General features: G+C 40.3%; 1 protein-coding gene and 1 long non-coding RNA gene across 3 annotated transcripts in view; one reads left to right on the top strand and one right to left on the bottom strand.

Moving 5' to 3' along the window:
• Positions 1 to 769: 769 nt before the first annotated feature.
• Positions 770 to 12,179, bottom strand: LOC120306464. Its single transcript, XR_005556291.1, has 4 exons — positions 11,402 to 12,179; positions 2,957 to 3,083; positions 1,779 to 2,363; positions 770 to 1,654 (listed from the first exon to the last, which is right to left on the bottom strand). It is a non-coding gene; the product is annotated as an uncharacterized LOC120306464 (long non-coding RNA).
• Positions 12,180 to 12,366: 187 nt separating this feature from the next.
• Positions 12,367 to 16,842, top strand: part of BCAR3 (BCAR3 adaptor protein, NSP family member) — a 104,401-nt gene continuing 99,925 nt past the window's right edge. Inside the window, exons 1-2 of one of the 2 annotated variants that reach the window (XM_039339742.1) lie at positions 12,367 to 12,647; positions 14,936 to 15,081. The gene's annotated coding sequence lies outside the window, so the exon portion shown is untranslated. The remainder of the gene's footprint in view (positions 12,648 to 14,935; positions 15,082 to 16,842) is intronic. The other variant, XM_039339743.1, reaches the window with a different exon arrangement.

Raw genomic sequence — 16,842 nt, 5'->3', positions numbered from 1 at the left:
AAATCTGATGAATAAATAAATTTGTAAATAAGACCCAGCAAATGCTCCATATCTTTTCTTATAAAATGTTCAAATTCAATTCGGTCTGAATGAGTGGGACTTATGACCGGTCCTTGGAGTTTCAGCAGTTACAGTATTCTGTGGTCACACAATTGTGATTTCCAGTGTTCCTTGCCATTTTTTCCACAAGCAAGATCAATGGAGAAATTGGCAAAAAATCAGAAGTCACGGCTCATGAGATCCTTGCTTAATGACCCATGCATTCCTCATCCTGGACAGTAACCGGGACTGTTAGAATTATCATTGCAAAGCAGCACAGTCACCTGACCTTGTACTTTATGAAGTTATAACAGTGGTTCTCAACCTTTCTAATGCCACGACCCCATAATACAGTTCCCCATGTTGTGGTGACCCCCAACTACTTATACATCACCGGGTGCCAGGGGCATGGCCAAAGAAAAGGGGGAAAAAATGGCGGACAGCCTTTTTTGGCGACCCCCGTGAAATGGTTGTTCGACCCCAAATGGGGTCCTGACCCACAGGTTGAGAACCACTGAGTTATAAGTTAGCTACAGCAATTCTGGTCCCAACTGCCATCATAGCCAAGGACTACCTATATACTAAAAATTATTTGAAGGCTTTTGAAATTAGTTGGGTGGTTCTGGCCATTCTGAAGAAAAAGTGTCAGCATATTTTATTGTTTTCTTGTCCTTTCTAATCCTGTATTCTATTTGATTTGTTTCTGCAATGAGCTAATTCCTTTGTCTTTTCCTGTTCATGAAAGTAAATATTTAATAACAAAGCAAGAGGGAATAGGTCTGTACTGATTCTAGATTTTTAATATGGTGCTTATGTACTAGGCTAATAGTCCTTGGATAACTCTTATTATCAGACTGTTTGAGTAATCCTATCATTGTCTAATAACAGATGATTAGTGCAAGAATAGGAGCAAAGTCAGGTTTATGTCTCTGCATCCCTACCCATTTGACTATTTGCTTAATTTCTCTTCGTCTGCTAGAGCAGAGTTAGCTCTAGCAGTTCCAAACAACTTTCTGAAAATTTATTTCCAATTTTCCCTCCATCTCATGAGTTTCAAAAAATTTTGTGCTTACGCAGTAGAGTTAAGAACAGAAGGGGTTGATTTTTATTTATTTTTACTGTGTTTGGCATTAAGAGTATTCTGCTGTTCAGAATTGGGGGCAAGTCCTTCTTGCCATTCTTGAGTATCTTCTTAGCACCAAGAATGAAATGAAAACTTTTTTTGGGGGTGGTATGACAATTAAGGAAGTAAAGTTATCAAAGCCAGACAAGCTGTAGACATCTCTTGAAGTATCTGGGAAGTGTCAAACATGCATAGGTATGGAAATTAAGCTCTGGGAGCTAATTCACACACAGGTATAATGAAAGGGATGGGTTGAAAGTACTCTTGTCCCTCAGGCATACTAGATTTTGTAAGAACCATAGGCTTCATACTTCAGGCCTAGGGAGCTCAAATTCATGCTATCTTTCCCCCTCATTAAGTGAGATCTGACAGAACTGGGCACATTGAACAATTTGCATTCTTGGGATGTTTATATGATAACTCATTTCTCAACCCTCCTGCACACCTGTACTATTGACACAATGAACTTCAACTAGGACAGTGTTTCTCAACCTCGACAATTTTAAGGCAGGTGGACTTCAACTCCCAGAATTCCACAGCCAGCAATGCTGGCTGTGGAATTCTGGGAGTTGAAGTCCACATGCCTTAAAATTGTCGAGGTTGAGAAACACTCAACTAGGAGATGAGGGAGTGAGTAGATGAAGTGACAGTCCTGATGTTGACAAAGACAAATTCCCTGATGATCAAACAATGTTGTGCCCTAGGACCTGTGATTTGCTCAATGCTTAAGATAGGGCCATTGTTTTTTGTTCCTTCTGCTTCAAAGCAGTTGCTCTTCTGAAACTGACAAGTCACGGAAACAATAAACAAAAACCAAGTGGCCTGGAACAGATAATTTTAGATGATTTATTGCTAATTAACTCTGGTCGATTTCACACCTGCTGAGCTTTTTAGACTACTATATAAAAGAGGAGAGTTGCAAAGAGGGGAAGACAGGGAAACAGTCAAAATATCCAGATGTTTTATATTAGAGCCAGGTTTGGGAACAGGTATAGGCAAAGATTTCTTTTTTTGCAAGATTCTAACTGGCAGGTGGAAAATCCATTTATCTGGACACCCCCCCCCAAAAAATACAATAGCTCTTGTCATAGAACAGATAGGATTTGTCCATTTGTTTCCAAATCCATTGGATCTTCATCTCTTCTTTGTAGAGGAGCCAGTTGGACAGAATTTCTATCTACATTCCAAATTCAGGTCTAGACTTTTTTGAGAGAGAGAGAGAGGAGGGAAGAATATTTCTTTTCATTTTTAATATACTGCTTGATGGAAAATTTCAGATAAAAACATTTGATCCCACTCTGCGTTACTGGCAAAACATGAGAGGGTTATTGAGAGCAACCAAAGTATTTAGTATAAGATCTGAAGAACGCAAAAGGAGGGGATGATACCTGAACTGAATTCGGGGGTACTGTTATCTATCGATTTTTATCTGTAGTACTGCCAGCAGAATGACAGTATTTATAATAATCATTCTGCAAGAATCAGCTGTCAGAGATTTGCTCAATGGCAGGGATCGTCCATGCATGTCAGCTGCTCTAACTTCAATGACAGGTTTGAGGAGGACACCAAGGACTGTCCAAGTAAAATAATCTACAGTTCATCAAGTCTCATCATTTCAAAGAAAAGGGAGCAGAAAAATAATTCTGCAAGCAGGAAAAATGAAGTTATAACACATTCGCCATGTTGCTAGGGAGTAAGTAACTTTCCTTCTCTGATAGAGAATAAATAAGAAGGTTTTTGTTCTAAGGATGTTGAGGAAGGTAACCAAGTAGAGGATTTCCTTATTCTAGTTACTCAATTATAAACCTTGGGTCTTTGTGGTTTCTCTTTGATGCTGTTTATATCTCGTTGCAAATAGGCCTTAATTCTTTTAAGCTTGAAGGCTTTTCCAAACAGTTTGCAACAACTCTTTTGATCTGGGCTGAAAAAGCAAGATATATATGAATAATATAAAAATAATAAAACTGGACTTTTATTTTCTGGGTCCAAACTTGATCTTTGTATTTACCTGAGAGTAAACTCCAGTGAACTCAGTATAGATCTGAGAAAACATGTGACACTTTCTAAAGGTCATATGGCCAAAATTCTGTGTGTTGTCTAGAGTCAGTGTTAATGTAACCTGTTTTAGCTTTAAGTATTTTATACAGAATAACAAAACTACAAGAGTTGGAAGGCATTTTGGAAGGCTTGTAGTCTAACCCCCTGCTCAAGTAGGAGATTGTATACCATTTCATATGAATGGCTGTCCAGTCTCTTTTTAAAAACCTCCAATGAGGGAGCACCCATAACTTCTGAAGGCAAGTCCTTCCACAGATTTATTGCTCTATCCGAAAAATTCTCCTTAGTTCTAAGTTGCTTCTCTCCTTGGTTAGTTTCCAACCACTGTTTCTTGTCTTGCTTCTGGCGCTTTGAAAAGTAGGTTGACCCCCTCTTCTTTGTGGAAGCCCCTCAAATATTGTAACACTGCTATCAAGTTGCCTCTCCTTCTTTTCCCTAGACCAGTGTTTCCCAAACTTGACAATTTTAAGGCATGTGGACTTCAACTCCCACAATTCCACAGCCAGTGTTGCTGGCTGTGGAATTCTGGGAGTTGAAGTCCTCATGCCTTAAAATTGTCAAGTTTGGGAAACGCTGCCCTAGACCAATTCCTGTGACCATTCTTCATATGTTTTAGCCTCCCTAATCATCTTTATTGTTCTTCTCTGCACTCTTTCCAGAGTCTCAACATCTTTTTTTATATTGTGATCAAAACTGGATGCAGTATTCCAAGTGTGGTCTTACCAAGGCCTTATAAAATGGTACAAATACAAATTGTCTCCTTCTCATCATCAATATTACAAAACACATGCACATCTTTGCAATTATATTCTGCCTATTGCTACTCAGAAATGGAAGCCCAGTCCATATGTTGCTGATTTGGGAAGGAAATCAAGGAGAGAAAAATAGCAATATTTTTGGAGGTGGGGCAGTTGTGTTGTTTTGTTGCCTTTGAGGCAGTGTTGACTCCAGGAGATTGCTTGGACTAGCCTCTATATTTTTCTTGGCAAGATTTCAGAAATGGTTTTTACTTTCCTCCCAGGGCTGAGAGAAATTGACTGGCCCAACAAGAAATAGGAATAGAATATCACCATATAAATCAATAAGCAGTGATGTTGACCTACCATGAAACTGGTGTTTCTAGTTTTTTAGTGACCCTTTGACGAAGTAGAATTAAATCTCTGGGAACTGGTTTTGGAAAACTACAACAGCAATTCCAACCATCTGCAAGGAAAATTTGCCTTTTCCCACTGGATCTGTTCCTGTAGGTCTTAAGTTTCCTGGCTGCAAAGTTTCACCAATATGTTGACAATTTGGAATAAGTACCTTTTGTTCACTGCTTAGTACATTAGAATTGGATGTGATGTACCTGCCATGCATTTCTCTTGCCCTTTATATTCTAAGGAGAAGGACTTTTTAATCAGCCCTGGGAGGACTTAAACTGCCTTGCAGCTTCAAATGCACCTGGAATCCAATGATATGAACTTGGAATGTGTGGAGGATGCTTTAAGGATGGGGCAGGTCCAAGGCGACATCATCTTATAGACATAACAAAGAGGGATAATCCAAAAGGGCCTGTGGATATAGATTTACAGTAGACTTTTTTCCTTTTTGAATGGAATTTTAAAAATTACCTGTTTATTTGCTAGAACAGTAACCAGAAACAGCCCTTCATCTCAACTTCTTAGTTGTTGACACAAGGATTTTACCAAATGCTGACCTACCACATAATTTTTCTGAGATAATTAGGAAATTTGGACATATTCCAGTAGGGTAGGAGCTGCTGGTTAATCTCTATTACAATATTTTTTTGTGTCAGAAAGGAAATAATTGTGATATATTTCACCCAGTTATTCCCAACTGGGTCTTGATAAAAAGAGCAGAGCTTTTTGGCTATGTAAACATAACTGCTTTTCTTCTTGTAGATCTATTCTTATTCTGCACTAGCAATTATCTAATAATATTCTCACGCTCATAGAAATTGGCTACGTAATTCCAAAACACAATGGATACCAGAAATAGATAATGGCTGCTGTTTGGTTAGACGTATCTCTGCTTAATTAGATGAAATATGACATATCATGCAGCTGCGTTCCCTGGCCTTACACAGCCCTTTCCTTTCTTAAGGATGTTTTGAGCAACTTTGCCTTAAGATCAAAAAACTACATCAGAAAAATAACTGTAGTTTGTTATCTTCATTTGTTCTGAATCTTTTAATGCTTTCCCAGTTGAAGTATGGTTTATCATGGAACACTTCTTCGGTTAATGTTGTCATGTTGAGAAACTAGAAATGAAGGGATAGCATTAGGATAGAACACATGGGTAGAAAGGATGGTATTTGGTTAAAAATAGGTTGCTCAAGAATTCCTTAATTTTTAAGTTTTCTGCTTGATGATATTATTGTGGTTGTCAACAGTTATTCTAGTGCAGCAGTTCCCAACATTTTCTATCCCCGGCATCCCTAGAACGCTTCTGATATATTCTCGCACCCCTTACAAAAGTTAGAAATAACGGCAACGAATTATGCATATACACTATAATTTTGAAACTTCTAAGCCCAAGTTTTCACACCCCCTGGAATATTGTCTCACGCCTCCAGTTGGGAACCTCTGTTTTAGTGAAACTCATAATTTTTACACAGAGACATTTGTCTATAAGTGATGATGACATATGAACTATATCATTACGATGTGTGCACATGGTGCTCAACACAACTGATGCCAATGACAAAAGCCATGTCACTTGTGCAGTGGTGTTACATTGTATCCCTTGCGTCCCCTTGGCACTTTTTGTGGATGCCTACAGACACTGAACAATACAAGCAATCGATCTACAATGATTCTGTTGGAATATATAATACATTTTTTTTTTAAAAAAAGAACTTCTGCCTTATCAGTTGAGTAACTATTTTTGCTTGATTCCTCCTATTAATGGGATTTTTTTAAAGATGCTTTATTCTGTTATTTGTAGAGTTAACTTAAGGTGGTGAACATATCTAACACATCTCTTTCCTCCTCCTTTTCTCCATTACAACAACCCTGAGCAAAAGTGACTGACCCAAAGTCATCTAGCTGGCTTTCATGCCTAAGGCAGGACTAGAACTAAGTCTCTTGGTTTTTAGCTTGGTGCCTTAATCATTTATAAACCCTCCATTTATGGGTGTTTAATTCTGAGCTGGGATTCCTGGTTGTTCCTGTCTAAGCCAATCAGAAATCAGAAGCCAAGATCAAATCCAACTTTATGAAATGTTATGAGAGAAAGACCAAAGCAAGGAGAACAGGCTTCCTGCTTTGCTCATACAATCTTATGGGCAGGAAGAAGCAAAAATGAGCAACCCAGAAGCAAGTAGCAGCATGCTTGTTTGTTCTTCCTAATAACTGGATGTTGTGTGAATAACTGATGTTCAGTTGTAGCTAGAGACAAAAAGAATAATTGCATTAATTTTTTGAGCAAAAAATAAATAAATACATACACGAAAAGGAGCAAGCTTGAGGAAAGATGCTTAAAATGGTTCTGTCAGTGGTTTTTCTTAAGCAATCAAATCTTCTAACACAGTTCAAAAAATTCACATTGCTGACCAAGAAATATTTAGAAAGGTGCTTCTTAGCCTTAATAGAGTAATTATCCCTTGGGCTACTGTTTTATGAACTCAGACAAAAAAAAAAAAGTAATGGGGCGTTGTTTAGGATTATACAGAAGACAACACAGCTGCAAAATATCATAGCCTGAGGCAAAACAGGGACTCCTCTCAGACAGCTGCCAGCATGTAGGAGTTTAGAAAAGTTGGTAGCAAGAGGGCATAACCTTAAAGAAAAAGGAATGAATCTGGAAAATCAGGTCCTTTAAGATGATGAAGCCTTTATAAATAGCCAATTGGTAAAAGAGGGAATTACTGAGAGGCTTTTAATTAAATCCAAAAAACAAAAGACAATGACTGGAGCTGGTGCATCTACACCTACTCACTCTTGGCCAGGGTTAACAGAGAGATTAAAGAAATGGATGCATGCAGTATTATGCAGTCTACAATGTATATAAGACCTGTGTATGAACTAGGCATCAAACCGAGCTTTCTCAGTCTGGTGCTTTCCAGACATGCTGGAATAGGCTGAGAATTTGGATCACAATACAGCAAAGCCCATTCTGGGAAAAAAATTGTCTTCTGAAAGGCAGCAAGCTGGGGAAGATTGTTTCCAACCTAATATTCATTGGGGTACGTTTCTTTCCATAGGATCAAACACAAGGAGGTATTTAACAAATAGAGAGGATTATGCACATATATGCTTTCATCAGAGCCATGGGGGACTGCAGAAGGACAAAAGCATTGTGGGGCTGTCGTGCTGCAAACTCTGTCCCCTTTGCACATGTCTGTAGTATTGTAAAACGTGTACAAAAGGGCTGGAGCTTTTTTTTCCAATTATATTCTTAATTAAAAGATTTTCTTAATGTAAAATACAAATATAAATAAAGACAATGGAAAAAAAGGGAAAGGAAAGCGAGCAGAGGAGATGAAGTGGAGAAAGAAAAGAAACAAAAGAGCGACTTCCAACTTCTTTCGGTGCAATAAGATACATCATAGAGTTATAATACCAACTTTTTACTCATATCAAATAATAACTATTAGTCATTTCTATAGTAATAATCCACTTAATCATCAGGGTGAGATTTTGATCATGCTGCTACAATATTGTCCTCACCTGTGCAGATATCTCTGCATTTTGTCAGAGACCTAAGTCAGGATTTGAGAAAGGAGTTAATTTGAGAGTAGGCAGGTTTCAAGCCTAGCGCAACTATTTTTGTCTTTATTCCCGTTAGAGCCTCACCATGTACGTCACAGTGCCAGATTCCAGTCAGGATGTGTTACCGTAGTAAAGAATTAAGCACACACTTAGCCAAAGACCTTTTCCATTAGCTACGTGGTAGAGCAAGTGCTTTAGTTGCAGAAAGACCAAGTTCAATAACTGGCATGTCAGGATAGGACTGATACCATGGTGAGGTGCTTCTGGTCAGTGTGATAACATTAAATCACTCAGTCTGAGTTTACATGTCTCTCTAAATTAAGTTCACGGATGCCTCATTAACCAATGTTTAAGGTCATGCACTCAGCACACAGCCTTCCTCTCATCCCTAGCCCAAAGCTGGAGCCAACAACTTTGTCTCTTTCTGAATCAATGTGGGTGGGAGTGGTGTTTCCCATCTTTTCCTGACATAAGCCAGCCTTCTTATTTCTAGGATACGTATCTATGCTTCAGTAGTCATTGAGCTGATGACTCAGCAGGAGGTAGATCAGCTCAATGAAGGTGCAGTCCAGCTCCTGTTGGCCACTTTGATTTAAGCAGTTTTCACCACCCAGAGTGATTTAGCTGTTGGGCATTTCTTTCTACCTGGATTGATAACACTTAGAAAAAAAGCCTCCTTGACTGACTGGAAGGCCACTCCATGGGGAACTTTGGCTGCTGACAATTCATGCAGCATGCCAAACTGTTTGCAGCACAAGCACACTGTCCAATGGTCTGCCTATCAGCTCCACCCAATGGATCACCTGTAATATTTGATACATGGAGCTCAAGCACTGCTGGAAATCCATCACATGGAGAAGGGTAAAGCAGGAGGAGTACCCCCATCCACTCTGCAAATCAAACCAAAACAGATCACTATAACTACTAGTCTTAGAAAATTATGGGAATGCAATTGGTAAGTGTTTTTATCACCAGCAGGGAAATGTACTAATCACTTCACCCTAACTTGCCTTGCAGTAAAATATTACAGCAACACTCACCTAATGAACAAGACAGAGTGGAGCAGGTATGTCAAACTGCCGGCCTGCAGGCTGGATGTATCATACTAAAATGGCGCCCACCCCATTGCCGGCAATGGGGAAAAAGTCATGATACGTCGCGTGATGTCATGTGCTGTCGTGAGTTTGACATGCCTGAAGTTGAGCCTGGCCATGTAGACTAAAAAATTCCACTCCCCCTCCCCACAACCAGGAAATAATCTCTATTGGAGATATTGACCACTTTAGGCTAATGCAGGTATGTCCTATCTCCTCTGGTCAACCTAATACTGTCCCTCAGCATTACTCTGCTGTGGATGATGGAAAATTCTAGTTCTTTGGAAAGAAGCTTTTTCCTGTATATGCTCTCAGTCACTCATACTTTGTTGTCTCGATGATACTGTCAATGCTGCTAACATTGGATGTTCTTGCTTTGACAACAGATGGAAATGCAGCCATTTTTCACTCTGCTTTTAGAGTTAGTTGATGCTGGGAGGGGGAATGTGGATGAGAGTCCAGCTAGTCATAACAATAATAACTCAGCCATGGGAACCCAAGGTCATTGGGCCCAGAGTTGATAGAGTTTTGGCGGGCTGGAGAGCTGGGGAGAAAGCCCATGCTTCAAGCTAATTGGGGGATGTGATTTATGACTGTTTGTTGGAGGAGGGAATTGTGCTTTGTTAGTTTGTATCCAGGGGAGGGGAATTTCATTTTTGGTTTCAACTATGTAGTGCCCATACTTTGTTTCTCGAATAAAAGATTCTTTAAGGTAAACAATGCCTCAAAGTTCTTTTGAAGAGTTTTCATCTGTCGGAACCATGACAGATATGGTGTTACTGCAACACAGTCTACATGGGGTTACCTTGAAGAATATTGGAAAGCTACAAGTGGTACTGAATGCAGTGTGCAGACACTTCTGGAGGCCCTTCGGTAACACCACTATTGTGCAAACTGCAAGGTTGCCAGGTTGCTTTGATGGAATATTCTCCTGTTGGAGCTGAGGTCAGACCCGCAGGTCTTGGCTTTCCAGAAGAATCTTAAAACTTGACTCTGCAGGCTGACCTTGGCCCCGGATAGGGACACTCTATGTTGGAAGATTTGCTTCTAAATGCTGATTTGTTACAGCTAAATTATAATTTCAAGGATTAGATATATGTTTAGTCATAAGCGTTTCTGATGTTCTCTTTTTTTTTATCAGAGCTGAGAGAAATAAACTGGAAAATCTTGCTTCTTTTTCCTGATAACTGTGATGTACCATGGGTACAAATGCGACTTTTTAACCATGGCTTAGGAAATCAGCAAAAGTGAAAAACTGTGACATTGGCTTGTTTTACTCACTCAACAATAGATAAGCTATGGCTGGGATCTCTAAACTTGGCAGCTTTAAGACTTGTGGACTTCAACTTCCAGAAGTCCTCAGCCAGCATAGGAATTCTGGGAGTTGAAGTCCAGAAGTCTTAAAGCTGTCAAGTTTGGAGACCCCTGAGCTATGGCCTCAACAGATTGGCAAACCAGTGACCTACAGATGTTGCTAAATCTCAATTTCCAGTGTCCCACACCTCTTTTCCAGCAAGGTCTGGAGTACTAGAAGTTCCCCAAATTTCCTCTAAACTATTGTTAAGCTTATCTATAATTGTCCAGATTTTGGCATTAGTCTGCAAGTCCTTTTCCTCTCTGGTTGATATTCCAATCAACTTTGTTTGAACTTTGTTCCTTTCCTTTTTTTTAATGAAAAACAACAAAAAACCCTAGCCATCATACACGAGATAAATAATAATAAAAAATTTCCTCCCAAGTTTCTTTTTAACTACGGATAGTCCTCAACTTACAACTATTCATTTAGTGACTGTTCGAAGTTACAATAGCAGTAGAAAAAATGACTTATGACCAGTTTTCACACTTACGACTGTTGCAGCGTCCCCATGATTATGTGATCAAAATTTGGGCACTTGGCAACTGGCATGTATTTATGACAGCTGTATTGTCCTGGGGTCATGTGATCACTGTTTATAACCTTCCCAGCTGGTTTCCAACAAGCAAAGTAAATTGGGGAAGTCTTGTTCACTTAACTGCAGTGATTTGTGTGTGGTAAAAAGATCCTAAAATGGGGCAAAACCCATTTAACCATGGCCTTAGCAACAGAAATCTTGGGCTCAATTGTAGTCGTAAATTGAGGACTACCTGTATGTTTGATATCCTCACTGTAGACATTTCCCATAGAAGTATCACTTTGAACAGTGCAGATTCAAATTATGTGACCATTTGTGAGATTAACTACTACACTAATAGAAACCTCCCTGTAATCCTAAATCACAATTCAATATGACATAAAAGAAATCAGTTTTAAACCGGCTGATACATTGTTTCAGTAACTACTGATAATGTTAATCACAGGTCATAGAGACACAACAAACAATGAGAATGGTTACCTTTTCATCCTGTCGCCAAATCTGTGATTAGATCGACAGCTTCTCCTCCACAAACAGTAGAGCCCAGCCATATATATTGGAGCAGGGCAGTGCAATCAACCATGGGAACTCATGCTACGGACTGCTTTTTAACCAACCAATTTTCCAAAGTTGATGGATGGTGCAAATTGCCCTTTTTCCAGGGTAGCAAAATAACACAGAAGGGAGAGCTGTTCTCATTCGTTGGCTGCAGTTTCAATTAAGGACGCTTATTGGCTGGCTTGCAATGAGCAATCTTGGCTGGCACAGAGAAGATGTTGTGACACATTCTTCTGTGGGCATGGGTTGCCAGTTAAGGCAGGAAAAGGGACCCACTGACACCCTGGCACTTCCAACTGCTTAATTGAATAACTAGATCTAGCTCCTCTCAGAGACAGTTAAAAAAAAACTTTCTTTTTTCGTTTGTGGGGGGGGGGAGAGGAAAGAAAATTATTTTAGATGTGGAAGATTGCAGAAAACTCTTTCCCAAAGAGCCCCAGGACAGGGCAAGAGGAGGTCACCATATGCAAATGACCTCACATAGAGGGCCACCGCCGGCTCAGCCCGGCGCTGGGGCGGAAGCGGAGCAGCCCTAAATCAATCACTCTCTGGGAAGGCCGGTGCCCGCCTTGTTCTCCGCCCTCCTTACTGTCTGCAGCTGCCCGACTTGGCAGCGGGCAGTCCCGGCGTCGTTCGCCGGTGAGCGATTGCTTTGGGAGTCCCGCCCGAGCCAAGAGCGTCGTAAAACTCCCCCCAGCCTGGCCGACCGGGCCGCTGCCTGGCCGGCTGCCAAAAGACCTGGGACGAGCTCGCGCCCGATGGTGCGCGCGCGCGAGCGGCTCCCCTTAGTTAGCAGCGGTGCGCGAGCCCCCTCGCGGCGCTCCTCCCGCCCCCGCCCCCTCCCTCTGCTCCGGGCAAGGTAAGAGCGGCGGCGCCTGCTGGCTTTGCAAATGCCCGGGATGAGGACGGAGTCGGCTAGGGAGAGCGTGCTGCAGAAACTCAGACAGGTTAACCGGGAGGAAAAGTCCTGGCCGTGGTGCGCTGCTGGTGCAGCTGCCCAGCGTTAGATAGTCCGGCTGCTGGCTGGGCAGGTCGCGAAGTTGCGCGTGGTTTCTTTCCGGATGGATTGACTGATCCCGCCGGGAGTAAACTATAGAACGAACTCGTGGAGAGGAAAACGGACTGAGATCGTGCATATTTTCGTCTTCTTCTTTTCTTTGACGCAGAAGTAAGTGGTTCGAATTCAGCGCGGGGTCCTCATTTGAAAATCCGGGGTGTTTTTCTTTTCCTTCTGAGTGTTCTGAAATAGCGGGGTTTTGACAGAACTTTCTGAGAGTGAGAACAATTTATCTGCCTATTTATGCAACGCAGGCTTTAAACCTAGTTTGAGAGTCAAGTTTGGGCTAGTGGTTAAGGCGCTGGATTAGGAGGAGCTGAGTTCAAGTGTTGTCTTCGGCGCGGACGCCGACTTTAGGTGACTTTAAGGCGAGTTGGCTTCTCTCAATCCTAGGAAGAACGCAGGGGCGAATTTCCGAAAATGTTGGCTACCTTGGGGAGTTCAAAGAAACAATAAAGGAAAGAGCTAGTTCAGCTGATGCCTACCCATGTCTACCCAATGTCCCATTAAGATTATTGAGGTGGTTGTTGTTATTGTTAATTTTGAAGTCGTGTCCGACCCATCGCGACCCCATGGACAATGTTCCATTATTGAGGTAACTATCCAAAAAACTACAGAATCAAACTTAATGTTTCCAGTTCAATTAGTAAAAGGATTGGATGCTGAAAATATAGTGTTCTCCCTCCTTTGGGCATTTTTTGAGTAAAAATGGAGAGTATGTGTGTTAAGGGCTGTGGGCATAGAAATTGTGCATACTTTCTCCAACACAATTACAACAAAGATGTAGGATGGTAGGTGAATTGTGATGACTAACAAGGAAAGACTGTCGCACTGGAGTGAGCTGGTCATTTGATATATGAAAAGAGAACAGTGCATTTTTAGGTTAGTGTTAGCGCAAGTCATTTAAAGATATTCTCAGTTTTTAAAAATATACTAGGGAAGGAATGTGATATAATGGCAAAGGGCTGATTTGAGTCATTTTAACAATTGGCATTTTTTCGCCTGACTGTACTCACATATTGCATACTTTACTGTTGGGATAATTGGCCAGGTATTTGTAACAAGCTAAAACGGGTTTGATGAAATGGTATTTTAAATTTGATTTCAGGTTTTATAATACGGTAAATGCTGTATGATTCACTGGTGAGATCCCCTAATATAGTGCTCTTCCCTACAGTAGTAATTCTTAGTCATTTCAACAATCACAGTTTTTTCCTGCCTCTCTTTGTTATTTTGTGTCAGATTAATGTCTTTGGGAATTGTTCTGGGATGGGTTTTTTGTTTTTTTTTTGTTTTTGGTACTCCATAAAGTCTGTATGGCATGGTAGAAACAGTACAGTACTGATTGCTAGTGATGTTCATGCTTTCACCATGCTTTTTTTTCCTCATTCTCCCCCCCCCCCAAGAAATTCACCCAAGATTCTGAATTTCCAACACCGGTTTACACCGGTTATCTAGGAAACTTGTTTGTCTAAGCCAGATTTCATGTCTGTGTAACTTTGGTAGTGATTAATATGAAATAAAAATGAATTTCCATTTGGGAGACGTTAATAAAAGAGATATTTGCTTCATTAATTGTCAACTATTGTATATGTTGAGTTGTAAGAGTGCCTTTAAAAAACATAACAAAATTAAAAAAAAACTACTATGGAAATTGAGATGTAATGGAATTTTCCATGAAGACTCCCATTTGATTTTTTTTTCCTTGTAAACTCAACTGGCACTGAAATACAAATATACAAAGTATTCCTTTATGGAGTACAGGCTTAGAAATAAATCCTTTAAACATTTCTAATTTCTATTATTAATACTAATTAATTTCTATTCTTACCACCCCTTTATCATATTATGGCCAGATTACCTTTTAGTTTCAGTAAAATAGTATGTGGTAGCCTCACTATTGTTTTGTTTATTTGTTTTGTTTATTTGTTTTGTCAAATAATGAATCGCAGGTTGTGTTCGTTTTAGAACAGTGTCTCTCAGTCTTGGCAATTTTAAGGTGTGTGAACTTCAATTCCCAGAATTCCCCAGCCAGCATAGTTGGTTGAGGAATTCTGGGAGTTGAAGTCCACACAGCTTAAAATTGCCAAGGTTGAAAAACACCTTGAGCAGAGGTCCCCAACCTTTTGGGCACCAGGGACCCGTTCTGTGGAGAGAGGTTTTTCCGTTGACCGGAGGAGGCATGGTTTTTTGTGCTGCCTGCATCCTGTGGATGGGGCTTTGCTTGTTTGTGCGGCCCGGTTGCTAGCATGCCATGGCCCAGTACTGGTCCATGGACCGGGAATTGGGGATCCCTGCTCTAGAGAGCAGGAAGAAAGAGGAGAAGTCTTCTCTGGCTATGATTCACCCTGAACTCTCTCTCTCTCTCTCTCTCTCCCTCTCTCTTTTAATTTATGAAGGACTGATACAAATCTTAAGCTGCCAGACAACAGAAAGAAGCCATTGTGAGCTGTTGATGCTAAAGCAATACTTTATCTCTGGAGATAGGGAGAGTTGGAATTACTATCATTTCAAAGCCAGATTGAAAATTGCCTTGGATGTAATTGTGAGTATGTTTTATCAACCACACCTTCGTTATTGGGGCAAATACAGAGAGGAAAAATAATCCTGAACCCTATCCAGATAAATTGAACATGTTTAAAGTTCCATAGGAGGCATTTAACTATCACTGTTAACTCCAACACTTAAATCAATTTGCCTCTGTACCTCCAAAGCATTCCAGTGTGGCTGATGACATTCTTTCCCTGATTTAATTGGATGAGTTAATAAAAACATGGTCTGAGTACACCAATAAGCCACTTTTAGTGGGATTCATTATTTTCTTTTCCCTCTCATCCATCCCCCTCTGAAAGTCCATTCTTTCAAAGGTATTTAGGTTTACTGAAAGTTAGTTGGCTGGAAAAGTTCACATAGCGTATCCATGACAACTCTCAGAAAACAGAGTGACTGAATGGAGTGAGAACAATGGATGGACTCACCATGCAGAAGAAAAGAAAGAAGTCTGTCTAGGGATGGAGAAGGAGACCACAAGCTGCACTCTTATTATTTATGATCCATAAATTTATTATTTAGAACTGTGCAATGGTAAATTACTGCTGTATTTTGCCAAGAGGACAACATGGACATGAATTGAAGTTGAACTGGCTTCAAAGGATATTTTCTTTATATTATCACTACATTATATGTAAACAAAATTTTTAGTGGCTTTTGTTGAGGTGGCTAGTCTAACTTAGAAATGAAATAATTAAGCCTTAAAGATTATAGGATTTTGGCAAAAGCTTTACTGGTCTAGAAGATGTCATTCATTCTATCTGTATCTGGGACATACCACTTTATACCATGAGTAGGTGCCGATTTTCTTTTTCTTCTCTCAGCAAATTTGGTAGAGTCCTACTGGCTGTACAGAGTAGGACCTAATACAGGTAAACCTTGACCTACAACCACAATTGAGCATAAAATTTCTATTGCTAAGTGAGATAGTTGCTAAGTGAGCTTTGCTCCATTTTATGACCTTTCTTGCCATAGTTGTTAAATGCATCAGTGCAGTTGTTAAGTTAGTAACACAGTTACTAGATTATCTGGGAGACTACACATCCTCTTCACGATCTGTTTTCCTTGTTACCTTCTGGGAGGAGGCTTCGTGGTATCCGTAGCAGAACATCCAGATTTAGCCATAGTTTCATTCCATACAGCATTAACTCTCAAGCTTCCTCCTTCCGTTATATATTCAAGATGGACAGTATTTAATATTTATTTATTATGTATATGTAGGGGTGAGGGCCTATACGTATGTTGTACATAGCATGTTTAGGTGTGTGTCGTGTATGTGTTTCACTTTGAGAGCGGGAAAACTAAATTTCATTTTTGATGTGTGCCGTTGTGCCCACAGCAAAAAAAAAAAGACAATAAAGGTTGTCTTGTCTTGTCTTATCTGTTGTTAAGTGAGTCTGGTTTCCCCATTGACTTGGCTTGTCAAAGGTCGCAAAAGGTGGTCACATGACCCTGGGACACTGCAACGGTCATAAATATGAGTCAGTTGCCAAGTGTCTGAATTTTGATCACATGATCATGGGGATGCTGCAATGGTCGTAAGTATGAAAAACGGTCATAAATCACTTCTTCAGTGCCGTGGCAACTTTGAATGGTTACTAAACAAACTGTTGTAAGCCTAGGACTACTAAATATCTCACATTTCATGAAGGACTGCAGTCTGATGCCACCATGGCCTAGATCCCAAACTTTTATTTTTCTCAGTCGTTTCTCCTGTTGGATTTATTTTGCCTATGAACGGCTCTTTGAAACTGCG

Source organism: Crotalus tigris, unplaced genomic scaffold, assembly GCF_016545835.1.
Source record: "Crotalus tigris isolate CLP2741 ecotype Arizona unplaced genomic scaffold, ASM1654583v1 scf7180000017739.2905288, whole genome shotgun sequence".
Taxonomy (NCBI): Eukaryota; Metazoa; Chordata; class Lepidosauria; order Squamata; family Viperidae; genus Crotalus; species Crotalus tigris.
Note: the sequence above shows the minus strand (reverse complement) of the source record. Positions and strands in the feature narration are given on the sequence as shown.